This window comes from Delphinus delphis, chromosome 2, assembly GCF_949987515.2.
Source record: "Delphinus delphis chromosome 2, mDelDel1.2, whole genome shotgun sequence".
Lineage (NCBI taxonomy): Eukaryota > Metazoa > Chordata > Mammalia > Artiodactyla > Delphinidae > Delphinus > Delphinus delphis.
The window spans coordinates 175,597,394-175,613,983 of NC_082684.1; the positions used below are offsets into that span (position 1 = coordinate 175,597,394).

General features: G+C 44.8%; 1 protein-coding gene across 5 annotated transcripts in view; it reads left to right on the forward strand.

Annotated features, from left to right (window-relative positions):
* ZNF438 (zinc finger protein 438) overlaps positions 1 to 16,590 on the forward strand; it is a 175,545-nt gene that overhangs the window by 7,365 nt on the left and 151,590 nt on the right. Inside the window, exon 1 of one of the 5 annotated variants that reach the window (XM_060006352.1) lies at positions 5,392 to 6,078. The exons of 3 other annotated variants lie outside the window; for them this stretch is intronic. The gene's annotated coding sequence lies outside the window, so the exon portion shown is untranslated. Of the gene's footprint in view, positions 1 to 5,391; positions 6,079 to 15,971; positions 16,586 to 16,590 lie in introns of those variants that run through there. One more of the 5 variants, XM_060006353.1, reaches the window with a different exon arrangement.

Genomic DNA, 16,590 nt, shown 5'->3' on the forward strand with positions numbered 1-16,590 from the left:
TGGGCTAGAAGGATTATCCTTAGGCTTAAAAGACAAAGACTCAACTTTCCATAAAATTGAATTATTATAACAAATATTTTTCTTAGCTTCATGAAGAAAAATGCTAATAACCAAGTAACCATAATATTTGTCGTATTATTGAAGGAGGAGACCACCACTCCAGCGTAGCTAGATCAAAGCTGAATTTCATACTTGCTGAGCAAGGGAGAATCATGCCTGCAGCGTATGGTCCTCACAACAGGCAGAGATGTGCTTAGGTGGGATTTTGAGGAAGCATGGAGTTTCAGGATTTTTTTTTTCCAAAAGTGAGACAATTTAAGGATTGGTCGACTTTAAACTTGGAGTTTAGGGACTGGCCAGCTTTGAGGAGCAAAGGTACTGAAGGGGGGGCAGTTCCTGATTGGCGTACTTTCTCAACTGCGTACTTAAGTGGAGATATTGAGTAGAGTTTAAGGATGGATTGATTGGGGCTTATTTAAAACCGGTTCTGTGTTTACCTGTTCCCAGCTTGGGACAAGAGCCAAGGAATAATCTTTTCCTTTCTCGAAGGTGAAGAACAGGTGCTTTAAATTCTCCACGTTTGTGTCAAACCTTTGTTAGCAGTGGTGCTAATGTAACACTTTGATTTTGCTTTTCTTCTGAAACTTAAAAGAAAAAAAAAAAGAGTGCAGTGAGTATCATTTGTTTCCTACCCAGTAGCCTCAGGATTCTATGATATTTGGGACCCAGGCTGTTTCAAGGATTATTTTTATATGTAGTTAAAAAGGTAATATGTGATTTATGGAAATACTTTCATGCCTTAGACATTACGGTGAAAGCTGTGTGACTTCTATGTTTACCTTTCTCTCTTGTGGGGGTGTGTTGTGTCAGATGCCTGCCACAGTTCGTCCTGATGGAAGCTGAATTATAGATCTAAAAGCTTGCTGGGTTTGCTGTTGTTAGAGGTACCTCCAGAAGTGATCTCCTTTTGAAAGCAAACTAGCAATTTTCCCTATACCAACATTTTAGAAGTGTTCACGATTATATTGCATGTCTTTTATATAAGGGAGGCTGAGTCACGTTAGTATCTGTAAATCAGTTTACCACAACTATTATATTAGAGTACCATTCATATAAAGTATTTTGCTTTAGTATTTATTTTGAAATATTTTTATGCTTCGGAATGAAATAAAGAGCTATTTATGACTATTTCTCGGAACTGTGCCAAAATGTTGGTCTTTTTCTAAATTGATCTCTCATAGTAAGAGTTTAGTTTTAAAAATGTTTTCCTCTGGAGATGTTAAAATCAACTCAGAGGGCATTATTTATCCTAGAAGTTCAAGAAGGCAAAATGAGTTGTTGGTGTACTTTGTGTTTTGAATCGAAATTTTATTTAAAATAGCATACATGCTGTATTTACACGAAATAAGCTCATAATATTTAAAAAAGAATGGGTGCTGGGCTTCCCTGGTGGCGCAGTGATTGAGAGTCCGCCTGCCGATGCAGGGGACGCGGGTTCGTGCCCCGGTCTGGGAAGATCCCACGTGCCGCAGAGCGGCTGGGCCCGTGAGCCATGGCCGCTGGGCCTGTGCGTCTGGAGCCTGTGCTCCGCAGCGGGAGAGGCCACAACAGTGAGAAGCCCGCGTACCGCAAAAAAAAAAAAAAAAAAAAAAAAAAAAGAATGGGTGCTGTATACGTTGTGTTTACAGGCTTCTCCTATTCCCTTCCCTTTTTTTAAAAAAAATATTTATTGTTTGGCTGCGTTGGGTCTTAGTTGCTGTGCGCGGGCTTTCTTTAGTTGCGGTGAGCGGAGTGGGTGCTGCTCTTTGTTGAGGTGCGCGGGCTCTAGGCACGCGAGCTCAGTAGTTGTGACTCGCGGGCCCTAGGCACGCGGGCTCTGTAGTTGTGGCGCGCGGGCTACGTTGCTCCACGACATGTGGGATCTTCCTGGACCAGCGCTTGAACCCGTGTCCCCTGCGTTGGCAGGCGGATTCTTAACCACTGCGCCGCCAGGGAAGTCCCCCTATTCCCTTCCTTAACCTACAGCTTTTGTGTCTTACCTCTGCCTTCCAGATGGATATCATCCAGTGCTAAAGCTATAGTTGTGATTTAGATAAAGCATTTTTACGTGAAAGCTCTTTGAAACCGTGAAGCCTGATTCTCGTTTTTATTTACAGTCCAAGTTTCTGACCTGCTATGAGAGTTAACCTTAAGAGGTTAATCTTCATCTAGTAGCAAAATTAATGTTATGATGTTCCTTATGAAAGAGCTGTTGATTACGAAATGATACTCAAGCATATTCAATCCTCAACATTTCATTTTTACAAATTTATTCTAAATAGGTAGTTAAGTTTTCTAGGAAAAAGTCTATGATGCCTGACCATGGTTACTGGGATTATTCCTGTACTACCTACTGTATGAAGTTATGATTTGAAGTGTGGTTTTTCTCTGTGCACATGCAGTGAATAGTTGGGCTTGTATTGCCTAGTGGTGTGATGAAAAAAGAATCTTAGGCTAGGTGATCTTTTGTAATAAAATGGAAAAATACAGGGTTATATGCACTTCAATAAAAGCCTTGTTTTCTGGACTTTGCTAATATAAAAGATATAAAATGGTATCACGTAGGTTTAATTTGCATTTCTTTGATTACTAGTGAGACTCAGCTTCTCTTCATTCACTTGTTAGCCACATGGATTTCACCTGTGCTTGCCAGATTTAGAAAGTAAAAATACAGGACATTATAAAATTTGAATTTCAAATAAACAACAAATAATTTTTTAGTATAAGTGTATACTGTGTAGTAGTCAGGCCATGCTTATACTGAATTTTTTTCATTATCTATCTTTAATTCAGAGTTAATGGGGCAGCCTGTATTTTATCTGACCACTTGGATTTTATTTTCGGTGAATTGTCTGCTTGTCTCTTATCCACTTTTCAATTGAACTTCCTGTCTTTTTATTGTTATTTTTCAAGAGTCCTTGGCATACAATGGCTATTAAATCCCTTGGTTCTTTTTAGATGTTGCGAATAGGTAGTCCCAGTCTTTTGCCTGTCTGTTAACTTTGTCTAGAACGTCCTTTGTTGAATAACAAGTCCTTAATTTTGAGGGCCTTGTTGTTATTACTTGTTAAATTCCATCAAAATTTCCCCATGGCCAGGTAGAGCTGCACTTAAAAACACAGTCTCAGCTCCCTTACAGCAACAAAGGTTGATTTCTTCCTCATGACATGTCCGTGGCTCTGTTCCACATCGTCTGTTCCACTAAGCCAAAGGAATAGGCTTTTTGGAGACATTGCTGTTCTGTGGCAGAAGGAAAAGGATGTGGCAGAATCAGGTGCTTGGACGTGGCATGTGTTACTTCTGTTCATATTTTATTGGCCAAAGCAAATTAAATGGTTGAGCCTGAAATCAGTCAGACGGGAAGAACCGTCTCAGGTCACGTGGCCTGCCTGACATCACTGGGGTGTGGTGGTTTAATCCTCCTGTCATGAGTCAGATGACCTCAAGGTAGCTCACCTTGAATTGAGGGAAAGATGGGTCTGCCACAGAAGCCAGCAAGTGAAGGAGGAGAAAAGACAAGCTTAGTATCTATGACGGGACTGTCTTTAGTTGTGGTTGCTTTCATGTGGTACTGACTGAAGGCAAACAGACCTGTTGAATTTTTGAGAGGTTTACATTGGCAAAGATGCCACAAGTTTGGCTTGTAAAAGCCTGTGGTGGGTTTGACGTTGACACCTAAAGCAACCCTTGACCCCCAAATTGGCACCAGCTGTTTGCCACGTCTTTGGAGCACATAGTTTTCCGTATCCACTTCACATATGACTAGAAAGGATGATGGAAATTAAAAAAAAAAAGAATTTTCCAGAGGCAAAGCCAGGCTCCAGCAGACAAACTGATAAAGGAGATCCCTCCCCTTCCCCCCAGAGGACAGGACTGAGTTTAACCAAGGGTCTGGCTTCCTTGGTGGAGGGGGGATCCTTCACCTTTCTTTTCCAGCTGTATCTCATCATTGGTAAGAATGTGTATTTGCCATTCTTTTCTTTTCAGAATGGGAGACTTAACTGCATTCGTCTTATTTTCGTTTCGTTGTATTTTGGTTGCTATGGGGGTGGTGGAGAGCAAAAGGTTCCTGGTCTGTTAGTTTGTAGGTCACTGGGCTGGGATGGAGCCACGTCGGTATCTGTTGCAGAGATTGTGCGTTGCCCAGAGATCGTAGACTCGGAGTGGAATCCAGTGATTGGATGGGCGCCCCTTTAGGAAGGAGACGACTCTTCCAGAGTCGGGAGAAGGATACCCTCTCACCTCTGACATTTAGCTCGGCCTACAGAGAAATTGTATTTCTTAGGCTCCTTGTAGGCGGATGAGGCCACATGTCTAAGTTTTGGCCAGTGGGTGGGAGTGGAAACGATGAGTGCAACTTCTAAACCACATTTGTATTCAGATCTGCTGTTAGTCCTGTTCTTTTCCCCCACCCACAAGAGCAAGGTGTTGTGAGCCAGCTTCTGTCCTGCAGACCAGGGCAGTGTCCACAGGGGATGGTGGGACAAGACAGAAGGAACCTCAGTTCCTGGACCTTCCTGAGACCACCTGTGTGCCCCCGAACTGTTACATGGGAGAGAAACAAACTCCTCTTTCATTTGAGCCATTGTATTCTTGGTTTTGTCACAGCAGATTGGCCTATATCCTAGTTAGTACAGATGGCAATGAGGTTAGCAGGAAACAAACAGGGAAAGTTAGATTTGAAATTGTTCTTAGTGATTTTTTTGTTCAGTTGAAGTTTTTCACTTATATAGTCTTTCTATGAAAATTTATTTTTCAAACTGCTTAGCCAAGAGTTTAGAAATAAGCTCTTTTACTGGAACCTCACTCTGACGACAATTATGATATATTCCTTTTTATTTCATATGTGTATGTTTTACATGTTGATATAAAATTTTGTAGCCTGGTATTTTCATGTGATACCCATTTTCTCTGCTGCTTTAGAGTTCTTGTACTTGCACAGTTATTGTTACATAACATTCAGCTTTACCATGCTTTAATTAAAGTGCAGTTACCATTGGCTGCTGTGGACTGAATTGTGTCCCCCCAGATTCACGTTGAAGCCTTAACCCGCCATGTCACCATGTTGGAGATCGGGCTTTTAAGGAGGCGATTAAGGTTAAATGCGATTATGAGGGTGGATCCCGACCCTACTGGTGTCCTCACAAGAAGGGGAAGAGACACCAGAGAGCTTTCTCTGCCGTGTGAGAACGCGGTGAGAAGCAGGCTTTCTGGATCCCAGGAAGAGCGCTCTCACCAGGACCCAGCCGTGCTGGGCTGCCAGCCTCCAGAACTGTGAGGAAATGAAGTTATGCTCTTGAAGCCACCTAGTCATGGCGCTTTGTTACAGCAGCCCACGCTGACTAAGCCCAAGGCCGGGCTTGTAACTGCTACGCCACATAGAGAGGCTTTTCTCAGATCACACAGTAGATAGCAAAGCAGACTGCCAAGAAGGGTCCAAAAAAGTCAAGCACCAAGAAAGAATAATGCCACTGAAGCCAGGAGACAAGCACTTTAATAATGCCACTGAAGCCAAGAGACAAGCACTAATGTCACTGAAGCCAGGAGACAAGATGTCGATGTTCAATTGACAGGTTTAATAAATTCGTAGTGGATTTTCAGCTCAGAAGTCACATGTGTTTTGGAGAGAGCAGTTTTGTGTTTGCAGGCAAAATCCAGATCTCAGGGGGTCGAGCAGTGAATTGGGAGTGGGGAAGCAGAACCGTGAAAATAGTGAGTTCAAGCTGTCTTACAAGACACTTGGCTGCGAAGAGAAAAGGGAAAAGAGGACAAAGGCAAGAGAGAGACATAATGTCTGGGGCAGTTGTATTAGTTTTGTTTGTTCATTTGTTTTGTGATGGGAGAATTTGAGCCTTTGTGTGCAGTGGGGCAGAAGCCTGATGAGAAGGGGAAGGGGAAGATGGGGAAGGGGCAGGTGGACCCGTGACAGGGTAGATCCCTGAGGAGGTGGGCTGCCTCGCGTGCCTTCCAGAGCTCTGGCTGGGGTTCACTTCGGGCAGGAAGAAGGACATCCGCCCTCTCCGCGCTGCCAGGAAGGAGGTGAGAGCGGGCGTGTGGTCGGTGATCGGAGGGACGGAGGAAACGGAGGGAGTCTGACCTAATGACCTCTCTTGTTCCTGTGGAGGTGATGTCCCTTACGGAGTGGGGGGGAGGGGAGGAAGCGTGAAGAAAGTGATGGAAGCCTGGAATTGTTTCTGTCGGCTGTGAGAGAGGGACTGGATTGAGAGCCCTAAAAAAGATGGATGGGCTCCTGGTGCGGGACCATGTGTTTGCAGAGTCCCCCGTCGGCACGGCTGGGGCTTTTTATAGCAGCGACCTCTGGGTGGCTGCGGTGTGCGAGTGAAGAAGTAGATCCTTAGGCTGGTTGAGGGGAAGGACAGGCCGGCGAGAAAGTTGAGAGTTTAGGCAAAGGAGTGATTGCAAACCTGGGTGATCAGATCCTAGGTCACAGTGGACAAGAAGTAAAGCTGAGCGCGTGGTTGATGGATCAGGTACGAAAGGAGAGGGGTTTGGGGAAAAGCTGGAGGCCTAAACGCCTTTCAGATCACGCAGGACTGATTCATTCACTCATTCCATAACTGGTGAACATCTGTCCTCCAGGCACTGTTCTCAGTGGTCTGGCTCCCAAGACCAAAACAGTGATCAAAACAAAGTCCCCGCCCTGGTAGAGCTTCCTCCTAGGCGGGGAGGCAAATGGCAAACAGGGATAATTTCAGACAGTAAGAAAATGTTAAAGAGAAAAATGAAGAAAGGTCAGGGGTCAGAGAGCGATAGCGTGAACAGGAAGAGGCGACCTCGGAGCAGACTCGAGCGTCATCAGGACACAGCAGTGCACGTGGGTCCGGACGCAGCCCGGGCAGAGCCCCGGCCAGGGCTCGGAGCACGAGTGAGAGGAGAGAGGCATGGTGTGTCCAGGCTGCCCTGAGGAATTAGGGTTTGGTTCAGGTGTCGTGGGAAAGACACCCACCAGTCAGAGGAGTGACGGTCTACTTTCTGACGGTTCATGTTGGCTGCTCTGTGGGAGGCTGGTTGGCAACGGAGGCCAGGGATCTGGGGAGCAAGAAGGAGAGACTGGGGCCAGCAAGCGGCATTTTGGAGTTGAAGGTTTGAGCAGTTGAGTGGTGCTGGGTGAAGGAGCCCAGGCTGTTCCTTTAAGCAGACGCACCCACTCCACAATAGGCATTCTTTTCAGTGGATAAAGGCCTGACCCTGACCCCTGGCTTATTCCACACCCTTTCCTGTTTTTGACTCTGCTCCCCACCGGCTTCATTATCCATTCTCCCCTTTCTTCCTCACCTCGTCTTTCAGATCTGATGCACATTGTTGTCTGCCTGGCCAAGACTTCCTCTAGTCTTAAGGTTTTCAGACCTTTTCGTTGCAGTCTAATTTCAGTCTTCAGAAAGTGTCTGTGGAGGCCCAGTACGTAAGACAGGTGAAGTGCAGTGCTCTGCCCACTTACAGCTCTTCTCTGATCCTCCCGGAGCAACCCTGAGCTGCCTCCAGGAAACGCCTAGCCTCCCAGGTCACAGTGTGGAAAAGGCCCGCCTTGAACTGGGGTGCTGCTGCTTGCAGCCGGCCGTCCCTGGGGTCACCTCAGGTCATGCTCCCCCAGCTGAGCTGTGCCTCGTAAATCCTTAGGCACCTCTAGCGAAGGGAGTGTGGGAACCTCCAGTTACAAAGTGGCGTGCTGAGGGCACTCAAAACTAGGAGGCAGGCATGTCTTCCCCAGCGTTAGCTTTACTTGCTGGCTGTCATTTATTTACTAAATTTGCGTGGTAAAGATGGATGAGCAATGAGTTACTGATAAGCCGTGAGTTCTGTCTTTCCTTCTCAGCAGATTCGTATATTGACCCTCATTAAGAATGGTAAATTTTTTTTATAACAAAAGAACATAGATGTATTATAGTTTAGAATATAACATTGGTGGGAACTCTTTAAGAGAACAAACACCAGTCTAAGAAATTTTAAGTTTGCCTGGGCCCGTTAGCGCTGGGCCTTCAGTCTTCTGAGGATTATTTGGTCCCTCTGCTCTGTACTAGGAATGCTTTGATAGACAAGCTTAGAACTGCCTTTGTAAGTTAGTGAATTTTTAATCTGTATTTTTGTTTTTATGTTTAATGGAGCTAGTATAACTTTTTTTTGCTCAGCATGGAGTAGGAACTGGCCAGGATAGAGACTCAGGACCTTCAGGTTTTTCTGATTAAAGGTAAAACTGTGAGTATTTTCCTCTTCTAGTCAAGTTTCATTTTGACAAATGTCATTAAACTAAGCACTGCTGCATTATAAAAAGGATTTACAAGAAGCAAGGGATGGCCTACTAAGGCCAATACTCAAAAACAAGGTCGTCCTAGGCCACAAAATAAGTTTGGCACTTCGGATTTTTTGAAAAACAGGATATCGCCTACATTAAAATCTGTGGTGTTTCATCTGAGTTGAGGGTGGATCTTTAAGCATTAAGATGAAAAATTTCTTTCTTTGGATTGTTTGCTATTAAGAAATTTTTTTAGGGCTAGGGACTTTGCATAATACTGCCAAGTTATCAGACTAATGAGGGTAAGGATTTGGTTATGTTCAGGAATGCATCCTGAGCTAGGAGTCAAACAGTGCCTGCGACGTAACACTTCATAACTATTTTTTCCAGTGAATGAAGGAACCATCTTTTATATAACTTGGAAATAACATTGTCTGATTGTAGATACAAGATAGCATCAGGGTTGAACTGGGGGAGACTTCGTGGAAGTTCTGCTGCAGTGTCATCAATATACATTGATAACAATGTATATTCATAACAATGAATGAATATCAATATTCATTCATCTTTAAATGAATAAAACCAGGAGCACAGCTGTAAGCTTACTTTTGAGTCAACCAGTTGTCAAGTCTGTTTAATGACATGCCAATTCTATCTGTAAAATGGGGATACCAACACGGCATCTGTTTATTTAGTGCAAGTAGCTGCACTAAGATGAGATGAGATACACAGAGTGGGAGAAAATACATAAAAATTTTATATCTGATAATGTACTTGTATCTAGAATTTATACAGAGCTCTTACAGCTCAGTAGTAAAAAGGACAAATGACTCAATTAAAAAATGGGCAAATGATCTGTATAGACATTTCTCCAAAGAAGACTTACAAATGCCTGGTAAGCACATGCAACGATGCTTAGCAGCATTCGGCATAGGGGTGTGCAAATCGGAACCACAGAAGGTAGCGTGCATAGCCACTACCCGGCTGCAACAGCATTCGGCATGGGGTGTGCAAATCGGAACCACAGAAGGTAGCGTGCATAGCCACTACCCGGCTGCAATCAAAGATGGGTAATGACAAGTGTTAGCCAGGATCTGGGGAAGCTGGAACCTTTATACATCGCTGCTGGGAACGTAGAAGGGGGCAGCCACTTTGGAAAACAGCTTGGCAGTTCTTTAAAAGGTTAAAAACGTCAAGTTACCATGGGTTACCTAGCAATTCCATTCTTAGGTATATACCCCAAAGAAATTAAAACATACATTCACACAAACACTTGTACGTGAATGTTTATCGCAGTGTTATTCCTAATAGTTAAAAAGTAGAGACAGCCCAGATGTCCATCAAATGATGACTAGATAAACAAAATGTAGTATAGTAGTATAGGTGGAATATTATTCAGCAAGGAAAAAGGAACGAAGTGCTGACATATGCTGCAACATGGATGGATCTCAAAACGTTATAATACACTGTATGATTCCATTTATATGAAATGGCCAGAATGGGCCATTCCATAGGGACAGGAGTAGATGAGTAGGCTGGGGGCATTGGAGGCGGGGGGGGGTGGGGAGTGACTCCGATGGGCGGGGAGCTTCTGTTCAGGATGATGCAAACAGTCTGAAATGGCTTGTGCTGATGGTTGCACAACTCTGTGAATATACTAAAAGCAATGAATAGTGTACTTCAAAAGGGTGAGTTGTATAGTAGGTGAATTATATCTCAGTAAAGCTATTAAAAAAAGAATATGTGAGGTAATATGTAGGGATATACTTTGAGCTATTTGAGAAGATCCTAGTAACATTATAGTTTGACTGTAAGGCTTTTAATTAGTAGCAGGATGACTTAGATACGTTTCCTTGCCTGCAGGCCTGTGATTTTCTGCCATGATGCAACTTTATAAGGCTGTAACTCAGCAGGATAAGATACTGAAAATGTTGAAACATAAAATGAAAACTGCTTGGCTTACTATTTTTATTTAATAGGATTTTCTGAATCAGTTAATTAGCAACAAGTAGAATGTGTCATTAAGGAGTTAGATTTTAGAATCATAAAATTTTAGAGCTGGAAGAAACTTTAAAGTCATCTATTTGAGGTTCCCTCATATTATTTTGTAAGTGAGAAAACGGAGTCCTGCAGAGGTTAAATATGATATCTTAGGTCACAAAGTTGAGTAAACTCTGGAACTGAGTCGGTGTTCTTTGGGTTGATTACTGTTGGTTTTAGTGCTGTTAATAGTGTTAGCACTGACAGTATCAATAGCAGCTATTTAAGTGCTTCCTATGTGCCTGGCACTCTGTTAGGTACTTTATGTGTGTTATCTTGGCGCATCTGCACAGCAGTCTAAGGGTGATTCGTTTCACCTGTGGATGAGTTTCCTGTTGCTGCTGTTACAAGTTAACAAAAACTTCATGCCTTGAAATAGCACAAATTTATTACCTCACAGTTCTGGAGGTCAGAAGCCCAAAATGGGTCTTACTGAGAGCTGGTAGGGCTGCATTCCTTTCTGGAAGCTTCAGTAGAGATGCGTTTTCTTGTCTGTTCCATCTTCTATAGGCTGCCCACACTTCCTTTGCTCGTGGCCTCCTTCCACTGTCCGCAGTGGCAGATTGAGTCTTTCAGATGCTGTTTCTCTGGTTCTGATTCTTCATCCCTCTTCTCCCATTAAGGACCCATCTCAGTAATCCAGGATACTCTCTTTTTTTTTTTTTTTTTTTTTTTTTGCGGTACGCGGGCCTCTCACTGCTGTGGCCTCTCCCGTTGCGGAGCACAGGCTCCGGACGCGCAGGCTCAGCGGCCATGGCTCACGGGCCCAGCCGGTCCGCGGCATGTGGGATCTTCCCGGACCGGGGCACGAACCCGCGTCCCCTGCATCGGCAGGCGGACTCTCAACCACTGCGCCACCAGGGAAGCCCCAGGATACTCTCATTTTAAGGTCAGTTGATTGGCACTTGCAATCATAAGTCCCCCTTGTCATGTAACCTACCATATTCACAGATTTCAGGGATTTGCACGTGGATATCCTTGGGGGAGGGGTCATTGTTTTGCCTCCTGCAATCTGTTAATGAGAAAGATTGAGGTCCAGAGAGGTTAGCTAAGTTGTCCAGGGTCGCAACGTTAGTAAATGAAAGAGCTCATAGTTTAACCCAGGTCTGTTATTTAGCATATCTTTCGCAATAATGCGATGTTTTCTACAAATGCCATTTGATTGTTGTCTGGAAGAGAGAGTAGGATGGTTGGCAGTATTCAGATGGTAAATAGCTATTTATTCTTAAAGTAAAATCACATTTACTTTAATAATATCAAGAAATAGGCTATGGGCTTCCCTGGTGGCGCAGTGGTTGGGGGTCCGCCTGCCGATGCAGGGGACACGGGTTCCTGCCCCAGTTGAGGAAGATCCCACATGCCGCGGAGAGGCTGGGCCCGTGAGCCATGGCCGCTGAGCCTGCGCGTCCGGAGCCTTGCTCCGCAATGGGAGAGGCCACAGCAGTGAGAGGCCCGTACCGGAAAAAAAAAAAAAAAAAATAGGCTATATTACTGTGAAGCAATTAAAAGCATGGTAGAGAATTACATTTATTGATGTGGGAAAGTGTTTATGACTCCTTGAGACTTTCAGTTCGTTCCTCCCCCCCATTTCTCTCTATTCATGAGTTCCCCGTGGTCATCAGTTCCTTCCTCATCCAGGCTTCTGCCCCAGTTCCAGTTACTCGCCTGCATACTCCCCCACCCCTTTGCACCCCTTTGATCTCCTGCCTGGCGAACACTCAGGGCTGGACGAGCCCAACTACCTGCGTGTTGGTTTCACGTTAATGGTACGTACACTCTGCAGCCTCAGAATTGCCGGTAGCCTCCCCAGGTGCCTTTTATCTCACTCCCCACAGCATCCCGCCTCCGGGCTTTCAGACCTCTCACCCCTCCCGTGTTACCTGGCGTCTCAGCAGTCCTCCGCGCAGTTGACCGCAGTTGCCCATTGCTTCATTGCGGGAACCCTCTGCTCTTGGCCTTTGTCACCCCACCCTTTCCTGGCTGCTCCTTTTCAGTCTTCTGTGTCGGCCCCTCCGCTTCTGCCTGACTGCTCGGTGAGGAGCCCTCAAGGTCTAGTCCTCTTTTTCTCCCCTCGCCCTTTTGATTTTAACTATGATCTATTTGAGTCAGTCTCCCGTGTTCATGTCTTTCGCCCACGCTCTCTCAGCCTCGGCACTAGTGACGTTTGGGGCTGGATGACAGTTTGCTGCAGGGCTGTCTTGTGCATTGCAGGATGGTCAGCAGCATCTCTGGCCTCTACCCACTAGATGCCAGTAGAACCCCTCTGTCCCCGGTGTGACAACCGCAAGTGTCACCACTCATTGCTGAGTATCTCCTGGGGGGCAAAATCACCCCCAGTGGAGACCCACTTACCAAGCCTGAAGCTCCCTTCTGAGGCTCTAAGGATAACGCCTTTTGGCAGCTCCGTCTGCCTGTCTCCTAACAAATTTAACAGAACCAAAGTGGACTCTTGCTCTTTCTCCCGACTCGCTGCCCTCCAGCTTTCCTCATTTCACATCATGCGTGACCTTGCAGGGCACTGGAGGTACTTCGGCTTTTATTCTGAGTGAACTAGGGAGCTGTCAGAGAGTTTGGGGCTAAGAAATGACAGGCTCTCATTTAGGTCAGGTCTTTGTTGAGAACATACTGTAAGTTGGAGGGTTGAAGCAGGAAGACTAGTTAAAAATACTGCGGTGATCCAGGTGAAAAGGTAGGAGGAGCTTGTACCAGGGTGGTGGTAAGGAATATGGTATCTTTGGTTTACGCCTTAAATATAGGTATCCCTGAGAAGAGGAATGCATGGTGGCATCATGAGATTAACATCTTTGTGTGATTTGTTTATCAAGTATTTTCTAAGATCTTGAAGGAAGCAGGATTTGGTAGATCAGCGTGAGAAGAGAGTAGCCAAAGCCGGGACCCTGTGGGGATGTTACTTGAACGAATGCAGGCCAGGTTGGGTGGTGAAATGAGAGACCCCATGGGGGAGGGTAAGCAGGGCATCCAGTACAGCCAGGCCCACCTCACAGTCTTCTCCTGGGCTGGCCCTCCCACTCTAAAACAAGTACCTATGCCAGGGCAGGTAGAAGCAATGGAAGTCAGGAGACGTGTCTTCACCAGACCTTGTGAGCAGGTTGTGGGCTGTAAGGCTCTCAGCTGAAGTGGGGTGGCAGTTGGCATTTGGGGTGGGAAGGTGGTTGTCATACAGGGTGGCCCTGCACGTTGTGGAACACTGAGGATCCCTGGTCCCTCACTGAGAGCAGCGTGTGTGTGCTCCCTCGTCGTGACGTCTAAACCGTGCCCTGCCCTCTAAGTTCCACGTTCCCATGGAGGTCGGTCACGTTCAACCGCAAACCACCACAGACTAAGCCCTTTTTATTTATTTATTTATTTAAATTTGGTAATTTATTTTCATGAATTTTTCCCTTTTAAAAAAAATTGGAGTATAGTTGATGTACAGTGTTGTGTTAGTTTCACGTGTATAGCACAGTGATTCAGTTATATATATATATATATATATATACACATATGTAAACATATATATCCTTCTTTTTAAGATTTTTTTTATATGGACCCTTTTTAAAGTCTTTATTGAGTTTGTTACAGTATTGCTTCTGTTTTGGTGTTTTGGCCGTGGGGCATGTGGGATCTTAGCTCCCTGACCAGGGATCGAACCTGCACCCCCTGCATTGGAAGGCGAGGTCTTAACCACTGGACTGCCAGGGAAGTCCCTATATATCTATTCTTTTTCAGATTCTTTTCCCTTGTAGGTTATTACAAAATATTGAGTAGAGTTCCCTGTGCTATGCAGTAGGACCTTGCTGGTTGGTTATCTGTTTTATACAGAGTAGTGTATGTATGTTAATCCCAAACTCCTGATTTACCCCTTCTCTCTGCCGCCCCAGTAACCATACATTTGTTTTCTATGTCTGAGGGTCCATTTCTGTTTTGTAAATAAGTTCATTTGTATTTTTTTTTTAGATTCCACATATAAGTAATATATGATATTTGTCTTTGTCTGACTTACTTCACTCAGTACGACAATCTAGGTCCATCCATGTTGCTGCAAATGGCATTATTTCTTCTTTTTTATGGCTGAGTAGTATTCCATTGTATATATGTACCACATCTTCTTTATCCATTCGTCTGTCGATGGACATTTAGGTTGCTTCCGTGTCTTGGCTATTGTCAGTAGTTCTACAATGAATATTGGGGTGCATGCATCTTTTTGAATTATAGTTTTCTCCAGATATTTGCCCAGGAGTGGGATTGCAGGATCGTTTGGTAGCTCTATTTTTAGTTTTTTAAGGAACCTCCATACTGTTCTCCATCATGGCTGTACCAGTTTACATTCCCACCAGCAGTGTAGGAGACTCCTTAAGCCCTTTTTTCAATTTGAAAATTGTCTTCCATAACGTGAAGTCAAAGGGCCGTGGCATGGCAGACCCTTAAAGAAAACCTAGATATTTGATTTCTAGTTTTAGGGGCTTAGAAAGTATAGCAGTGAATATTGCCGCCAGTACTTTAAAATTAGCATGCCTTAAATGTTTTCTGTCCCCAATAGGTACCTTAAAATATTCATTCTTAACTCTTCTGTAGAGGGTGTGGGTGTCTCAGGGCCACCTCTAAAGATAGTGCACAGGACACCTGTTCCAGCTGCTGCCTTCCCAGCCTTGAAGTGTGAGGGAATTTGAATAAAATAAGCGAGGAGTTGGGATGAAAGCAAATTCCCTGGCTGTATCTTAGGAAAGGGGTTGGAGTAGGGTTGGAAGAGGAAGGTTAATGGCTGTGTGTGAATGTTTATGCACGTCATGTGTTTATCAGGTCTAGCTGCTATCCAGAGCGAGGTATTTTTACAATCACATTTTAGTCAAAGTAGTAGGAAATAGAATGTACGACTCATCAGATTTGTGAAAGTTTGATAACTCAGAATTTGGAGCAGTGAAAAACTCACCAAAGAAAAGATCATCAGTTTGGATATATAAAATTGAAGACTTGTTCACAGTGGAAAAATACTATAACAGACTGGGGGAAATGCTCATATCAAGTGTGACTGAGGGTTAATATCTGTAATACCGGAGGAGTTCTCTCAAACTTAATGAGGAAAAAACTGTCAAGATTTAGGACTTAGGTGGACAGAGAATTTTAGCAGGTAAGGAATACAATTAGTAATAAAAATGGGTAATCAAAGAAGTGCATTTTAAATCAGCCTTCTCTCAGAAGTACTGGAAATTAAGATAATTCCCGATTCCAGCGAGGTTTTAAGGGATTGGAGCCATTTTCTGTTTTCTGTTTCTTGTGCTGTAGCTACCCCCAGCCGCTGCCTTTGTCTCAACATGACATATGACTCTTCTGCCTCGTCCATATTGCGTCTCTCACCTCTTCCTCCTGGGCTCTGTCTTCTCTCGAGAGCAGCAACCCGATAGGAGCGGGGCATCCCACCCGACCCAGCGCTGCTGCTGAGCCGCCCTCTGAGTTGACTCCACACCATACTGTGGTCTTGGGTGTATGAGTCAACCCCTGCCACCTGTCGGGGGGTTCCTGAAGTTAGAGGTGGGCGATTGCGCCTCAGAGCCTGGCGCACAGAAGCTGTTCAACCACGTGGGCTCTCTCAAAATTCATAGCTGTACAGCTGAATGTCTCTTCTGAAATTCTGGCTGACAGCCAACGGTTAGAGGACTGAGTTGGACTAAGAGACCACTGCCGTGTCCCAGACAGGAGGGGGTGGCTTACATCAAGGCAGTGATGGCAGAAATGGGTGGCAAGGAGCATGTTTGGGACAGTTTCCTGTGTAGACTTAATGACAGAGTTGATGTGTAGGGGTAGGGAGAACGAGGAGTTGTAGATCGATGTTTCTTAACTTTTAGTGTGCATATGAATCACCTGGGGATTTTGTTTAAAGGTAGCTCCTGATTCAGCAGGTCTGGGGTGGGGCCAGAGACTCTGGGTTTCCAGGAGATGAGCCGCACCGTTGGTCTGTGGACCAGTCTTTAAGTAGCAAGGGTGAGATAACTTGAGTTTCAGGCTCCAGTGCCTAGATGATGATGTCTATATCAGAAATGGGAAACACGGGAGAAAAGAAAGGGTGGGGAGGACCTGGGAGATGGATTGAAGTCCTTGTGGGACGTTCAGGCTGAAATTATAGACAGCTGCACACGTGGATCTTCAACTCAAGAGAAAAGCAGGCCTAGAGATACAGATTTGGGACTCAGCACTCCATCAGTTATAGAAGTAAAAGCCACAGGAATGAATGACATTACCTGCAAGAAAGAGATAAAGGTATT